The sequence below is a fragment of the Anguilla rostrata genome, chromosome 4 (genome assembly GCF_018555375.3).
Source record: "Anguilla rostrata isolate EN2019 chromosome 4, ASM1855537v3, whole genome shotgun sequence".
Classification (NCBI taxonomy): Eukaryota; Metazoa; Chordata; class Actinopteri; order Anguilliformes; family Anguillidae; genus Anguilla; species Anguilla rostrata.
Window position 1 is genome coordinate 48160710 of NC_057936.1, and position 14533 is coordinate 48175242.

At 50.6% G+C, this 14533-nt stretch overlaps 1 protein-coding gene across 2 annotated transcripts in view; it reads right to left on the minus strand.

Moving 5' to 3' along the window:
* Positions 1-14492, minus strand: part of LOC135253508 (tyrosine-protein kinase yes) — a 38773-nt gene extending 24281 nt beyond the window's left edge. Inside the window, exon 1 of one of the 2 annotated variants that reach the window (XM_064332862.1) lies at positions 13994-14492. The gene's annotated coding sequence lies outside the window, so the exon portion shown is untranslated. Of the gene's footprint in view, positions 1-5090; positions 5242-13993 lie in introns of those variants that run through there. The other variant, XM_064332863.1, reaches the window with a different exon arrangement.
* Positions 14493-14533: the final 41 nt, after the last annotated feature.

The following is a 14533-nucleotide window of genomic DNA, read 5'->3' on the forward strand; positions in this document are numbered from 1 at the left end:
GGAGGGAGAGCGGTGTGTCAAGTTCAGACTTCCTGACTGCAGTGGAGATTACACTGGAGGCAGGAAAATAATACAAAATAAAAACAGACTATGAAGTGGGGAGAGCGAGGGGAGGAGGGGGAGACAGAGAGAGAGAGAGAGAGAGATACGACAACTACTCCTGCTTTCCTCAAACGAGTGTGATTACGTGCTGCCCTTATATGAAACAGCTACATGCTGCGTTCCTCCCCCTGGCGTACTGTAAAGCTGTCAGAACAATGCTCGTGTCGTGTGGAAGCTCTCTTTGTGGAGCCTACAGGAGCCTTTCCCCAGTGAAAACGAGAGCTTGGTAATGACAATGAAGCCCTGTGGGGCAATAATTCCAGACTGAACCCTGACTACAAGCGGCCATTTTGTTTTACACTAATTAAACAGGCCTGCTGACAGACAGACTGTGATACGGTCAGGGGGACTGAAGACAATTCAACTCAATGTGGTCTGAACAACCCTGAAATAAGCAGGCCAAGCTCAATTATAATCCACACACTGAACAACCTTGCCAGCGGCAGTTTACTTTGAAATAAATGCTGAATAAGACAAAAGGGAAACAACTCAATAATAGGGAATTTCTCTGAAGCTAGTACTGAACCTCAAGGCAGAATCAAAATCAGTTCTACTGGTAGCATTACAGCTGGCCACCTGAAAAAGTTCTATGCGGGAGAGGCTATTCTTAAAAGTATGCCAAAGCGAAAACCAGAAAACCAGAAGCTGACGCAGGGGATTAGCTGTGTTGTACACAAATGAATTGGGGCACAGTGACCTGGCTGGCCCCGCAGTCTCTGTGCTTCCAGGTTTTATCCAGCTCACAGAAGGCCACATGTTCTGCACTGTGTCCGCGGCTAAGCTAACGCTATGAGGAAACTGCAGGGGAGAAAAAAAACTCAAAAAAAAAAAAAAAAAACTAAGAAGGGGGCGATATACAATCCTTCCGGCTGTTTCCGAGGAGCAGGCGTGTCGGCAGGCAGCTGTCGCTGTGCTTTTGATGCCGGTGTCGAGGAGGCCCCAGGACATCACGCGACAGCTGCGGGAGACGTTAGCCTCCGCGCGCATTCCTGAAGCGAGCGGGGGAAACTGGATCCAGGTACGCGCGGTACACGCGAACGCCGCTGGTTCCGCACCGCTACGCGCCGCCGAGCGAGCAGCGCCGAGGAACGTTCCAGAACGTTCCGCCCGTGCAGGATCAGGTCTGGGACACTCCCAGATGACAAACACGCCAGAGAGCGAAGCGCTGGCCATCGCGCGAGATCACGGACGTTCAGAAACGGTGAACTGAGTCACGCCCCCCACACGGCCCTCTGATCTCTGACATCACAGCTCAAAGTGACAGCACACTGAACAATGCACTGGAGCTGCTGCAGGGTCAAAGGTGAAGCTATCGCACCTGCCAGTGCTCTCCCCTCCCCACGTAGGCTACGTTCCCAATCCAAATCTATTCCACATGGACAGAGCAGTCTACATTTTTTACATTTTCTCCAATTATTCCATGTCAAGAAACTTGCTAGGCTAGATTTCTACTAACCAACTATTAAACTGAACATAAATTTAAGTTGAACCCTGACAACTCAATCTTTCCAAACGCCAAATTTTTACATAATGTATGTCATGCAAGTTTAACTGCTTCAAATTAGTGAAGCAACCACCTTTTGCTCAACACCTTTCCGGTAAGAAAAAAGATGAGAACGAAGACTCTGCCGAGTGCAATTTGCAGTGTGCTAAATAGCTGCCTTTGATGAACAGACAGCGTGATGAAAAACTGGGCTAAAATAGACTCAGGGAAAACAAAGTTACAAACATCACAGTAAAACCCAGATATGAGCAATCCAAACTTTATAGGCCTATAGCCTAGTTTTCTTGAACAACAACACTCTACAAATCATACAAACACTTCACAGAATTCAAAGGCGAAAGAAAGACAATACTCTTAGGAAATGGCATGCTTCCAATAAAATAAAATGAAATCCAACCTCGACCAAAACTCTACCTCTGTCAAATCTCTAGTCTGGAAATGCGTAGTAGTGACTTGAAAATAGCCAATCTTAAGTCGATAATAGAATTGGGGGGGGGGGGGCTTGCTTGGGAACACTTAAATAAATTATGCATGACAGCGGTTGATACCGCTGGTTTGCTATTCAAATCGCAAATCCAATCAGACAGCAGAAAAACCGGTCCTGCAACTGTTCCGTCATCTGATAGGCCCACAAACTACACCGCTTCCCACCACGGACGAGGAAGAGGCTTCAAGGAAAAACACATTTATCCCATGTAGCAAAGGCGGTTAGTGCACTTGTTCCTATCTTCAGCCGGGCAGTTAATTAATTAAAGGTTCCAGTAGCTTGGAGCACACGGTCCCAACTGGCACAGGGGCAGGGACGGCCATTAAGTGGTCTAATCCACTTCCATATCGCAGCATTAAGCTGTGTGGGAAACAACAGCCAAACAAGGAGGATAATGTCTCGCCATTAAAAAAAGCTGACACTGGGTTTACAGTCCGCGTAAATCCTCACAGATCCGTAACGGTGAAAGAGGACAGTGACCTCCCCCCACCCCGTCACAATAATATCGGTCAGCGCGCTGGAGCCGTTTACAGTAAAGGCACTTAAACAAAAGCGGCAAACAGCGCTGGCAGGTACTTAAATTAGGACCGTTCAGAACAAAGCTCTGTATTCTGTTCCTCGTAAGCCGCAGCCCGGGGGCGCGATCACGATGGGGTGACTCACCGAGAGCAGCCAGACCGCGTTACGCTGCCGAACATGAGCGGGGAGAGGCAACACAAATCGGGCCGGAGGGAGTTCGGCGGCCGCGCCGTGCCGGTGACGCCATGCCGAGGCTGGAGAGTGACAGGCTGAGGGGGGTGGGGGGGGGGGGGGGGGGCACCCGAAAACGTAACCCCCTGTGAGGGCTCGGAGTCACTGCTGAAGAACACTTAGCATCACAGGCAGAGTGAGCGTGGCACACGGGGCCCCACAGCCACAGCGTGCGGCCGGAGAGCCAGGCCAGCGCACGGACACGTCAGCCGCTGAGTCAGGGCCTGGGGAAGGGCTCTGCGTGAGGAGGTTTCTGCCTTCAAATCCCAGAGGCAGGCAGACTCTCCGTGCTCCGGGAGTCCGCTCCGCAGGCGGGACATGGGCACGCCGGGCCAGCCTGGCAGACTGGAGAGAGCTCACACTGTCACCCAGCTCCGCAGAGACAGACGGGGGCCGAGGACACTACAGAACCGCCCACAGAGCCAGAGAGAGAGACAGGCATGCACTGTACACACGTACACACACACACACACACACACGTACACACACACGCACTGTACACATGCACACACTGCATGCGCACGCACTGCACACACACCTCCACCACAACATTGCACCTGCAGCAATCACAACCTACACAGACACAGAACAAGAGTAAAAGTGTCTGTATCCGTTTCATGTTATGTGTTCAAGCTGCGCGTAATCAAATCATTTTTGACAGCAAGCAATGATTGCATATTATGTTGCACATTCCATCCTTAACCGTTTTCTTACAGCGATTTAAAAAAAGGAACCATTTTAAAAGAAGCTGTAAAGGCAGAAAGGATATGCATCTCATCAGCATATCTCTTGCTCATTAATGGGCCATCGATGCGTTTCTCAGGCACCTCCCTCCCTCTGGGATGACTAATGTGCACTGCCACGTGGAGGCCCGCCGGGGCTCTCAATGAATTCAGCAGCTCGGCTCCGATACGGGAAAGCACTGACGGTACCAGCACGCTCCCTCCATCCGAGAGAGAATGAATACAAAAATACAGGCCAGCCCTACCCACAAACCACCGCTGCAAACCAAACGAGCAGGCCGCTCCTCCTCAGTGACTGCACAGCCCTGCACAGCCCTGTACTGCTAGCTGTAACCAAACCAAGCAGCTCCTGAGAGAAACAGCCGTGCGTGCGCTGGAATGCCTGGAACGCAGCAGAAGCCAACCTCTGTATTTCCAGAGCAGGACTGACATGTCTTCCCATGTCCACCTGGGAAGGGAACGCCGTGTCAGGCTTGCCGATCTGCAGCGACCGCGTTACCGCCGTCTGCTAAGCGCGCGTCTGTTCGGAGTGACTGACAGGGCCATTGAGCCAGGATAACGCAGGCTACATCAGGAGGGTGACGCATCGGGGCGTACAGAGCGGGGAGTAATCTAAACGGCAAGTTATAATAGATTACATTACATCGCTTTAGCAGTAAAAACATTGAAACATAGACAACAGCATCTGGTATAGATGCAGGCATCATGATGCAGAGATCAGACACGCCGCATTCTCACACAAAATGAGCAGATGCAAAATGGAGGACTCCGTACTGGCAGGTGTTACGTAGGCTACGTGCTTACACAACGTCCAGTGCAAACACTGCTGGGCTGATAACGCAATGAGCGGTTCTTTCCATTTCATATCAAAACAGACCTTTGTCCTGATTACCGAGTTTAATTTAGAAATCCTTTATTTCTGAAAGGGCTACAAGTCACAGTCCCTTCAGATTTTATTGGGTTGGGTGGGGGATGGGGTGACTTTAAATGCACAGGAGCAATAGAGCCCAGAGGCCATGGTTATTCACTTCCGCTTTGGTGCAATCAGTTCACAGCTCATTAGCACTGAATCAACAGGGCTGTGGAGAAACAGACAGGGCTGGCCTGGGTTTTAATTAGGCCTCCTGCATTATGTCTGTGCTCACCTTCCGATAACCGCCACCATAAAATACCACTCATTACCGCGAGCCACTGCTTCTTCAAATTTTAATATCAGGAACAAAATGAGAAATTTAGAACCTTTCAGTGACCCATCAAATACACATACTAGCCCAACCAGCTCATTCCAGGACCCACCTCATTCACTCCTGTGATGTGTTTTGGGTCCTGACCCATAGTTTAAGAAAAACCGCTGCAAGTCAAAGCCTAATATGCAGTTGCACACAACCAACACTGGAGCTAAATGGTCATTAAGAATGGTATTTGTCACTTTATAACAAAAACAAAATGGCACTGAGCACAGCACTGCAAGAAGACGCATTACAGATTCACTCGGGGTACAGACCGTATGAATTGCGCTGGTGACGCGTGCTTCGGGTAATGCAATGCAGAGAAACCGGGGTGGAGATCAGACACTCCTCAGGATCACGTGTCCTTCAGGCCGAAACGGTCATCTGTAGTCAGGGCTCTGCTTTTTTTCGGCTTCCTGTTTACTTGTCCGCTGTCCACCACCAGCCCCTTCTTCCTTTCTTTTTTTAAAATCCGAGGTTCGCGGCCCGCCCCGCGCGCCTACGGAGCAGCGTGGAACGCGGGCCCCCGCGAGAAAGAGGAGTATTAATAACGCCGCGGCGGGAGGCCCGGCGGACCTCACGTAAAAGCGCCCGCTCTAACGGACGCGTAAGCCTCCGGGTAAATGAGAATCACGGAACTGCGATACGGAAGGCTTAAGAAGCAGACCTGGCAGGATGTCGCTCGGATTAATCTCCTCCGAAGCTTCGGCGCACCCCGAGCGTGGGATCGCTCGGTACGACACGGTGCAGCGTGTCTCCAACAACGGAGATGGCCTCAGCCAGCGAGTGCCACCGGCCTGGACACTTCCCCTTCCAACTAGTTTAGAAAAATGTAATAAATAAATAGAAAACTGACTATAATCTCCCTTTGGAGCGCACTGTGTTTTGTTCTCGATATCTTGGCTTGTCTGCACTGTCATTTTCCCAAAAGGCAACTTTCCATACAAAAAAAAGATAAAGAGTTTGTGCAGTGTTGGCTTCCTGTCTGGGAAAGACTGAATGCAGTGCTTTGGAGATGCCGTACTACTGGAGCTGTCTACTGTGTGAATGATTACACTTCAGGCTTTGTGTTGAACACACACACACACACACACACAAACACACAAAACCCATGCCAAAATATGGCTTTGGATTTCTGAATAACCCACTCTATAGGACTGTGGGGGGTGAGGACTGCAGGGTAGAAATTGGGTTTTCTGACAGAATTCCAAGTTCGACTGGTTCTGAAGAAAATACAAATACATAAACTGTGCAGAGAGCAGCACGCTCTGGGCTCACACAGCAACAACACAGCACCCAGTGACAATCATAACACAGTGCAGGGAGGGGGGTGTACACAGAAAGTGCAAAGCGTAGCAGAGGACATTTGTACATTTAGCTTTATTGAGGCTGTGCTTTGAAAAACCACAGATCCATTTCAAAGTGCGGGCAGGGCAGGAGTTCATGAAAAGGGTTCCACTGCCCAGCCTACAGGGGTCAACAGCCTGAGGCCCACGAGTCAAAAAAGGGAAACACCCAGATGGTCTGCCCATGTTCATGGGAATCCGAAAACAGACACACATTTCTGCTGTGTGCATGTGTGTGTGGTGTGTGTGCTACGTGTGTGTGTGTGTGTGTGTGTGTGTGTGTGTGTGTGTGTGTGTGCTACGTGTGTGTGTGTGTGTGTGCGTGTGTGCATTTGTGTGTGATTGTGTTTTGTGTGTGTGTGTGTTTGCTTGTGTGGGTGTGTGTGTGCATGTGTGCGTGTATGTGTGCTCGTGTGTGTGTGTGCGTGCTTGCGTGTGTGTGCATGTCTGTGCTGGGGCTACAGCTGGCACAGGATCCTGCCTGGATGCTCCAGCGACTGGAGCAGGGAGCGGGCCCGGTTCATCCAGCTGGCTGAGGAGGAGTTTAGAGGGGACCCGACAGCTGGAGACACCATTCGCGTCTCAGCTGCTGCAGCTGGACAGACACACATCACAGCTGCTGCTGAAACACACACACCTGATCACACACACCACGACCTGCTGAAATCCACACACACACACACACACACACACACACACACACACACACACACACACCCACATGCTTGTTGAAATCTCTCACACACACACACACACACACATACACACGCCTGCTTAAATCTCACACACACACACACACACACACACGCCTGCTTAAATCTCACACACACACACACACACACACACACACACATGCCTGCTGAAATCTCAAACACACACACACACACACACACACACGCCTGCTGAAATCATCTGGAGGGACATTTCCCTTCAATGAATTACCAGGCACAAGCCGCAGGGGGCACACACACACGCCATCCGCACTACGCACATCCCACGTACAGTCTGACGGCATGGCGGCGTCGTCACAGAGAACCGAGCGGCTCGGTGAGGACCGGTGAATCACAGCGGGGGGAAACTCTGCTCTTCATCAGCTGGGAAAACACGGGTGCACCGTGCGGCTGACCCCGACATCCCCAACGCCAATGCAGCACAAAAACCAAACGGAGCGAAAACAGAGCCAGCACATCCCGCCCTCAGCCCGTGCTCAGAACATCTGGAGTCATCCGTTACTCTGCAAAAAAGAAAAATCCCCTCCAACCTCCTCCCAGTGAACTCGGCGTGACTACCGGCCGCACGTTCCCTTTCAGGAACCCAAGAATCCCTCTCTTTGTGCTCGGCAGAAAATTCCACACGCGTTTCACGAAAAGCCCCGGGCCGATGGCACGGAGGTGCGCTTTCCGTCTCTCGTACCGCCGCGCGCGGGCGGCCCCGGCAGCGCCGTCACGTTTCGGCAGGCCCGGGGACGCTCGCGACCGCGTTTACCGTCGGGCTAGAGCCAACCGTGAAACCGGAGCCCCGTATCTCATTCTGTCTCCGTCACACAGTATAGCCGGAGGCTGGGCTGGCGTACTGCACAATGACGGAGCGTCAGTCAATGCCAAAAGCTCCCTGGAAGGAGACGCCGTGATTTTTGGGCACCGTCGCCTGAGGTGTAACAAGCTACTTAGCTACCAAAAACTCTACACCCAAATAAACCCGACGGCATATGTTTTTTGTCTCGTCTATAAACGTGTTTGACAATAATGGCTAATTGAAAATTAAACGCATTCTTTCCAGAGTCTAGGACGGTGTGCGCATCCTCGTCTTCAGTATAGTTTACATTAGAGCCCAAGCTGTGATTTGCCGAAAGCGCAAGTCATGTGGGTCAGGTTCTTCCAGTGGAAAAGGATCAGACATACAGGCCTCATTACATCACAAATATATCTACTGCAGATTGCGCAGCTATGGCTCCAAACAAAACAATTAACAGTGAAGAGCACTCAGGATTTTACAGTCTAAAAAATAACTAATAGAAACTAACCCATCCCAAAGGAAAAAAATGAAATCATATAAAACATGAGATGAGTTTGGGGGCACAGTATTTTTTAAAAGTACCATACAGGCCTGAGGGTTATTGTACTGGTGTACTGTACTGTAGCTGCTGTATTCAAAACACCCTGGAACAAATGCCAAGGTCTGCCAGACGGGGTTCAAACTCAAGAGGCCCGAGATGTCAGCAGGATTTTGACAAGAAAATCCCCGTCCAGAAACACACGAGGCAAACTTGGAACGAAAAAGACAAACTCGGAGGCGAAATGCCCGGCCATTGGCTGAACCCCTCCCCCGCGTCAGCGTGAAAAGAACCAAATTCCCACCCTAAACTAACTCCTCAGCAACAATCTCCTGTTGTCAATTTATGGCCTCGTGGTCATTCTCACCAGGACCGAGGGGTCACATTCCTTTGTCACCGCCCCTAGATTCAATCTCAGTTTACCCTAAATATGCTCCGGGCTGGCCCCGTTTCAAACCCTTATGAGGGGAGGGCCGCGAGCCGCAGGGTTGCTCTACCGCCATTTGCGGCTGCTAGTAAAAATCGGACCCGACAGGAAGAGTTTCAGCCTAAAATATAAGATCCTCGCTTCAGCATGAATTATGCATGCCTTCATTAAAAGACAGATAAAGGCGGCGGTGGGAGGGAAGACCTTTAGCGGTGCTACTGCTCCAGCTGTCCGTCTGTCTTCAAAGAAAATGTTCTCACAGCCTAAGCTTCTGGCAGATATTCAAAAAAACCAAACCAGTCTGACTGCGCAAATTAATTTCCTCTCAACAACCCGGTGAACTGACAGCAAGCATGGGAATATGTACGTGAGGAGGGCGGGGGCAGGGGCAGGGGCAGGGGGGTGCGGGGCTGTACGCTAACGTTTTTTTTGTCCAAGGAGCACATGTGCACCTAAGCTGAATGATTTAGGAACACTAACGCATCCCAATTAGTAAACAAGTTTGTCCAGTTAGCGCACTCGGGTTTTCGGGCGCGGGCGCCCCTGAAATGAGAGCGGCGCAGAGCCGGGGGGGTCGAGAGGTTCATTAGCGCGGCCGCGGCGCTGCTTCCCTCTCCCCCCCCCCCCAGCCGACCGCCGCTTCCTTCCTTCCGCCGGCGCGGAGCGCCAGGCCACCTGCTGCAGCCGTCAGCGGCGGGAACGCAGCGGCGGAGACGGGCGAAGGGCGGGGCTCCGCAGCCATGAATGCGAGCATTGAGCGCCGCCGGACCGGCCCCCTCAATGAGCGCTCTGTGCCTCCCCCCCGCTCTCAAACCCCACGGCAGCTCCGGCCAGCGAGAGCGAGGGCGAGGGAGGAGGGGGAAAACAGGGCCCCGCTTTGAAACCAGATCGCTTGGAGAGATCAGGGGGTCGGGCGCTATCTGCCCCTCGCCCGGCGCCCTCGGCAACACCGCGCCGAGTCGGCCGCACCGCCAGCGCACTCTCAGGTAAAGGTAATAATAAATAAATAAGTAAATCTATTATGTTACAATGCGGCTGAAAGGCACAATGGGCGCTAGGACGCTAGAAAAACGAAAACGGGGAGCACAAAAGGACCGGCGGAGCGTGAACTGAAGGAGAATGGGTTTAAGGGCGCCGGCGTTCGCACGGCGGTACTCGAGCCGTTCCAGCAGGCCGACCCGCACGTGACGTCACGCGGCTGTGCCCCAGTTCATTAAGCCTTACAAAATGAGGGAAAAGCGAGGGACGGCCTGGGGTCTGGTCCCTGCAGAAACACGCCTGGAGGAAACAGAAGCAGCGCTATCTGCTTACAAGCCCCGACTCATCTGAAATGCAGGGGAACAGGACATCAGCGGAGAACCCCAGCCAGGCCTCAGAGGCACAGGGATCACGGCCAGTCCTCCGACTTGCCGAGCTGGTCTCCCTCCTGTTGGCAGAGGGCACGGAAGTCTGGGGACGGGGATGAGGATGGTCTCGCGAACGGCCCATGTCCGCCACAGCTCAGCCGAATAGGAGGAGGAGGCATGCGACCGTCGCTATGGACGCGCGGCTCTCAAAGGCCGAGACACGGTTGTTCACGGTCACGGCTGACATCACGCACCCACTGCTCTCCGTAAGAGCAACGCCCCAGCCCATGAAGGGTTAATCTCAGAGTGCGTACGGGACGCCTTCGCATCACAACCTTCCCTCCCAACAAAATCACTCATTACGGGTCTCAAGGGCTGCGAGAAATATGAATGAAATCAACTCTAAACTCAGGATCTGAAGTACGCAATGTCTGGCTCTCTCTGCTCTTGTAGTCATTATTCAGAGGAGAAATGGGTCCATAAAACAAATGCGCTGGAAGCCAAAAAGAATGACTCATCACACATGCACAAATTTGAACAGCCCATCTACAGAAAGTTCTTTGACATGGACGGTAGAGCTTTGCAGTCTTCTCTTGATGTCAGAGCAGGAAGCTGAATTTGCAGGCGCTGTTAGGACTGGACTTAAATCCCGGAGGATGGCCGGAGGGCCGGAACAGTAATGTGCTGTATAAACAGGGTCCTGTGAGAGCTCAGGGGTGCTGCGGACACCACACCGGACGTGCCAGCACAGGAGCACCACACGCCCAGGGGCTGGAACCAGCCACTACCGCTCAAGAGGGAGTTATGAAACATTCAAACAGCCGTCTGTGGCAAGTGCGGCTTCGTTCTCCCTGGAGCGATTGTCTTCGATTGTCTAGAGATGGAGAAACGCGCCCCGGACGTCTCGCGCTGGATTCGTCTTTGTAAAGGACACAGCTATGGGCGGAACCTGGACGATGTTCTACACGATTCTGCATGATTAGTAAACATGTCCCTCGCCAACCACTGCGTCGCTGCCGGCCTGCTAAACGCAACCGGAGTCAAAATCCCCAGCGGGCCTAAATGTGGGAAAGCTGTGCTTATTTTTCTTCAGGGACGTTCTACGCCGAGCATAAAAACCCAGCTCCGCCCGTCTGCGTGGAGGCCGGCAGCAGGACGGCTGCTGGCGGGAGCGCTGTTAAAATGGCCGGCCGCAGGGACGGTTGGTTTGGCCCAGCTCCCGCAGACAGGGCCGCCCGTCCTCTCCCTGCAGGAGGTCCATGAGGGGATTACCCCTGCGCAGCCATGGCAGTGTCATCTCAGTACAAGGCCCGGCCGTGATGCGTACACAGCCCCGCCCCTTTCCCATCGCAGCCAGCTGCACCGGGCCCAGCTACTGGCCCCCGGCATCCCATTCTCTCGCGGCTCCTTCGCGCTACTCGGTCAATGGCGTTCATGCTCGTCACACACAAAGGGAAATTACACACCTTTCTGGTGATGTGCTCTACATCCACATGTGTATCCACTCTGCCACTAAAGAGGCAAACGGTTCTCAGTGCTCAGGAAGGGGAAAACTACACCTGCAGTGCCACTTCAGAGTCCTGAAACAAAAGTTTCATAATTGGCACAAGTAATATTCGTTTTCGTACTGCTCTCCTGAAGAAAAATGCGTGCGCTTTACTTGCAGGGAGGCTGATGATGCAAAAGCTTAAAATTTGAGTAACAGAAGTTACTCTTCTCTGCTTCAGCGAAGCCCTCAGCTCAGGAGAAATGCACCTGCTCATCAACAACAACGAGGCTGAATGCAGCCTTTTTTTTGCATTGAATTGCTTTTAGGTACCTCACCCTCACACACACACACACACACACATACCATCAAGGGTTCTAGACAGGCCTCTTCTGTAGCATTCAGGAGTTTCTAACCATCCTGGTAGTGAAAAGGCTAGCTGCTGTGTGAAATGAAAAACAGCAAAATAATTCCAGGACTCAGACCATGCAGTGCCCCCACTGAATTCCTTACAAATGCTACTGGTCCATAATGACCTCTACTGAATGCTTTTCAGCACAATCTTATCTGAAAACACTATTACTCAATACATTCTATGAATAGCTCATCAGTGCCTATGCCGTAAAATGCATCCTGGGAACATCTTGGCACATTTGACAATTTCAGCGGCTATGAAAGAGGAAATATGTTTAGAAAAAAAGGTGCACAATGTACAGATTCCCCTATATCAGGGATCAACTCATATCCTGGAGGGCCACCGTGTCAGCGGGATATTATGTGGTCCTGCACTTCAACACTTGGCTGAAGAGTCCGCACACCTTCTTCCCCAGAGCTAAATTAGCTGCTGATTAAAGGGAAATTGCGAGCCCACTGGAGACAACGGCTCTCAAGGACTGGAGTTTGAGACCGCTGCCCTACATGAAAGATTCGAAAAGGAAAAAGATGTAGCCAAATCTCGCACTCAAAACTGCAAGCCTCCACCCCCAGTTGCCCGTGACAGAGGTATTAGCCTTCTCCACAGTGTTGACCGCTTTACTCAGTTTTAATCTCAGCCTCACCCAGCTTTCTGGTGCTGCTTGGACATTTAACAAGCAAGAGCCAAGGGCCACTGTTGTTCTCAACACCACAGTTTAAAAATAAATAAATAAATACGAGTTTGTTGTAGGAACAATTACTTTGCCAGATGACTTATCAGGGGCCATCTCAGAGCAACACAGCAAGAGACATCCAGAACACTAATTCTTTCTACAGACAAGACACAGATAAAGGAATGAAATAATCACAAGTGCACAAGTCTGTTTGGGTTCAAAACTGACACTGCAGAACTGTACTTATGTAAAATGTTCATGTCTAAGGCGAAGGAGAGGTATCTGAAGAAAACTGCCAGTTGAATCTTAACACATAAAGTACACTGAATGAGAAGTGCACAACAACAAAGTTGTGGAACTGCGAGTTTTTTGTAGGTTCACAGCTGAATTATCCAACTAGTTATTAGTCTGTGTGGTGGCAGCTATTTGTCAGGTGTGCTCCATTTGCAGCTGTTCACTTCAAGCATTCATTACTGCAGCTAAGGAGGAGCTGACTCAATGCTAACACACTAACATGCATAATAATGATCCCTCGTTTCATAAAGAATGTTAGACAAACCTGGCAGGCTCTGATTCCAACATAATCACCTGTCTAGTGATAGATAAAACATCCGTAAAAAGAATGCTTTTCCAGCACCGGCCTATAACATTTCTCCCCTTACAACTGCCTAGCATCTATATAGTTGAGTCATATCCGAGGATAGGACCCATAAAACTGTTGTGTGTGTGTGTTTCTGTGTGTGTGTCAGAGAGAGAGAGCGAGAGAGAGGGAGAGGGAGAGAGGGAGGGGGAGAGAGAGAGAGAGAGAGAGAGAGTTACTGTTGTCAGACTAACTTTGTAAAGAAAAAGGATGTCATATATGAACAAAAAATATTAGCCTGTATCATCACTTCCCCCCTAACACACACACACACAGACACCAAAACACTGCAATGCAAAGTCTACGTCATAAGGCACATAACAGTTTGAATTGAAATAAGGTTGTAGAGTAACCAGGAGCTATAGCTACTTTGTCCATAATCGACGGCATTCTAGTTCGTAGCCTATCACAAGACTTAAGGGAAACAGCTGTTCACAGTGGCAAGCAGCGTCCGTATTCCGTAAAATGTTGCTGGTGGTTAACTGCGTTTAACGTGTTTATTAATCACAACACAGACGGTTTGGAGGAGGCCGCCTGACCGAAATAAATCAATAAAAAATAATAAAACGCATGTATTCAGCAGATTAGTGGCCATCAAACAGGATTCACAAAGCATTTATTTCCTGTTGATACAAGACAATATTAACAGTTTATCACTGGTGATAACTACCATGGTCGGCGAACAACGCGCGTGCACACACACACACACACACACACACACACACACACACACGACCGCCTGAAGGCCTACATTCAGACTGTTCTGTCCTATTCCCATTATAATAATCTTACCTTAATGAAATCCTCCCTCCTTTGTTACATGCGTCCCTCGGTATTTCTGACCAGAATAACACTTAGCTTCCGAAAAGAATCTCAGCAGCGAACTGGCCGGTCTTGTTACTGCTGTTATTTCAAACTTGCAATCACGGTTTCTCCCATCTCTACATATCCAACGCACCAGCGGCGAGCACCGTGACAGTGATTACCGAGTTCGAGGAATAATACAATACTCAAGCAACAAAAAAACAAAACAATGTGCACTGTCAGAAAGACAAACGCGATATAAAAAATAAAACAAAAAAAGGTAAACAAAAATAGCAAGTGAACAGAAACCGGCACAGAATGTATCTACATGACAAAAGACATAGGCTACAACTGACTGCAAACTCTCCCAGTTCCTCCAGCTACTTCCTTCCCTTCTAAACTTGCAACAACCCATCCAACAACATGGCCGCCCTCTGTCCTGGGAGTGACGGAGCAGCTGGAGATAGCAACTCCATTGCCTCTGGGGGGAGGGGGCTGCGTGAAAGATGCAATTCTATTTATCTTACC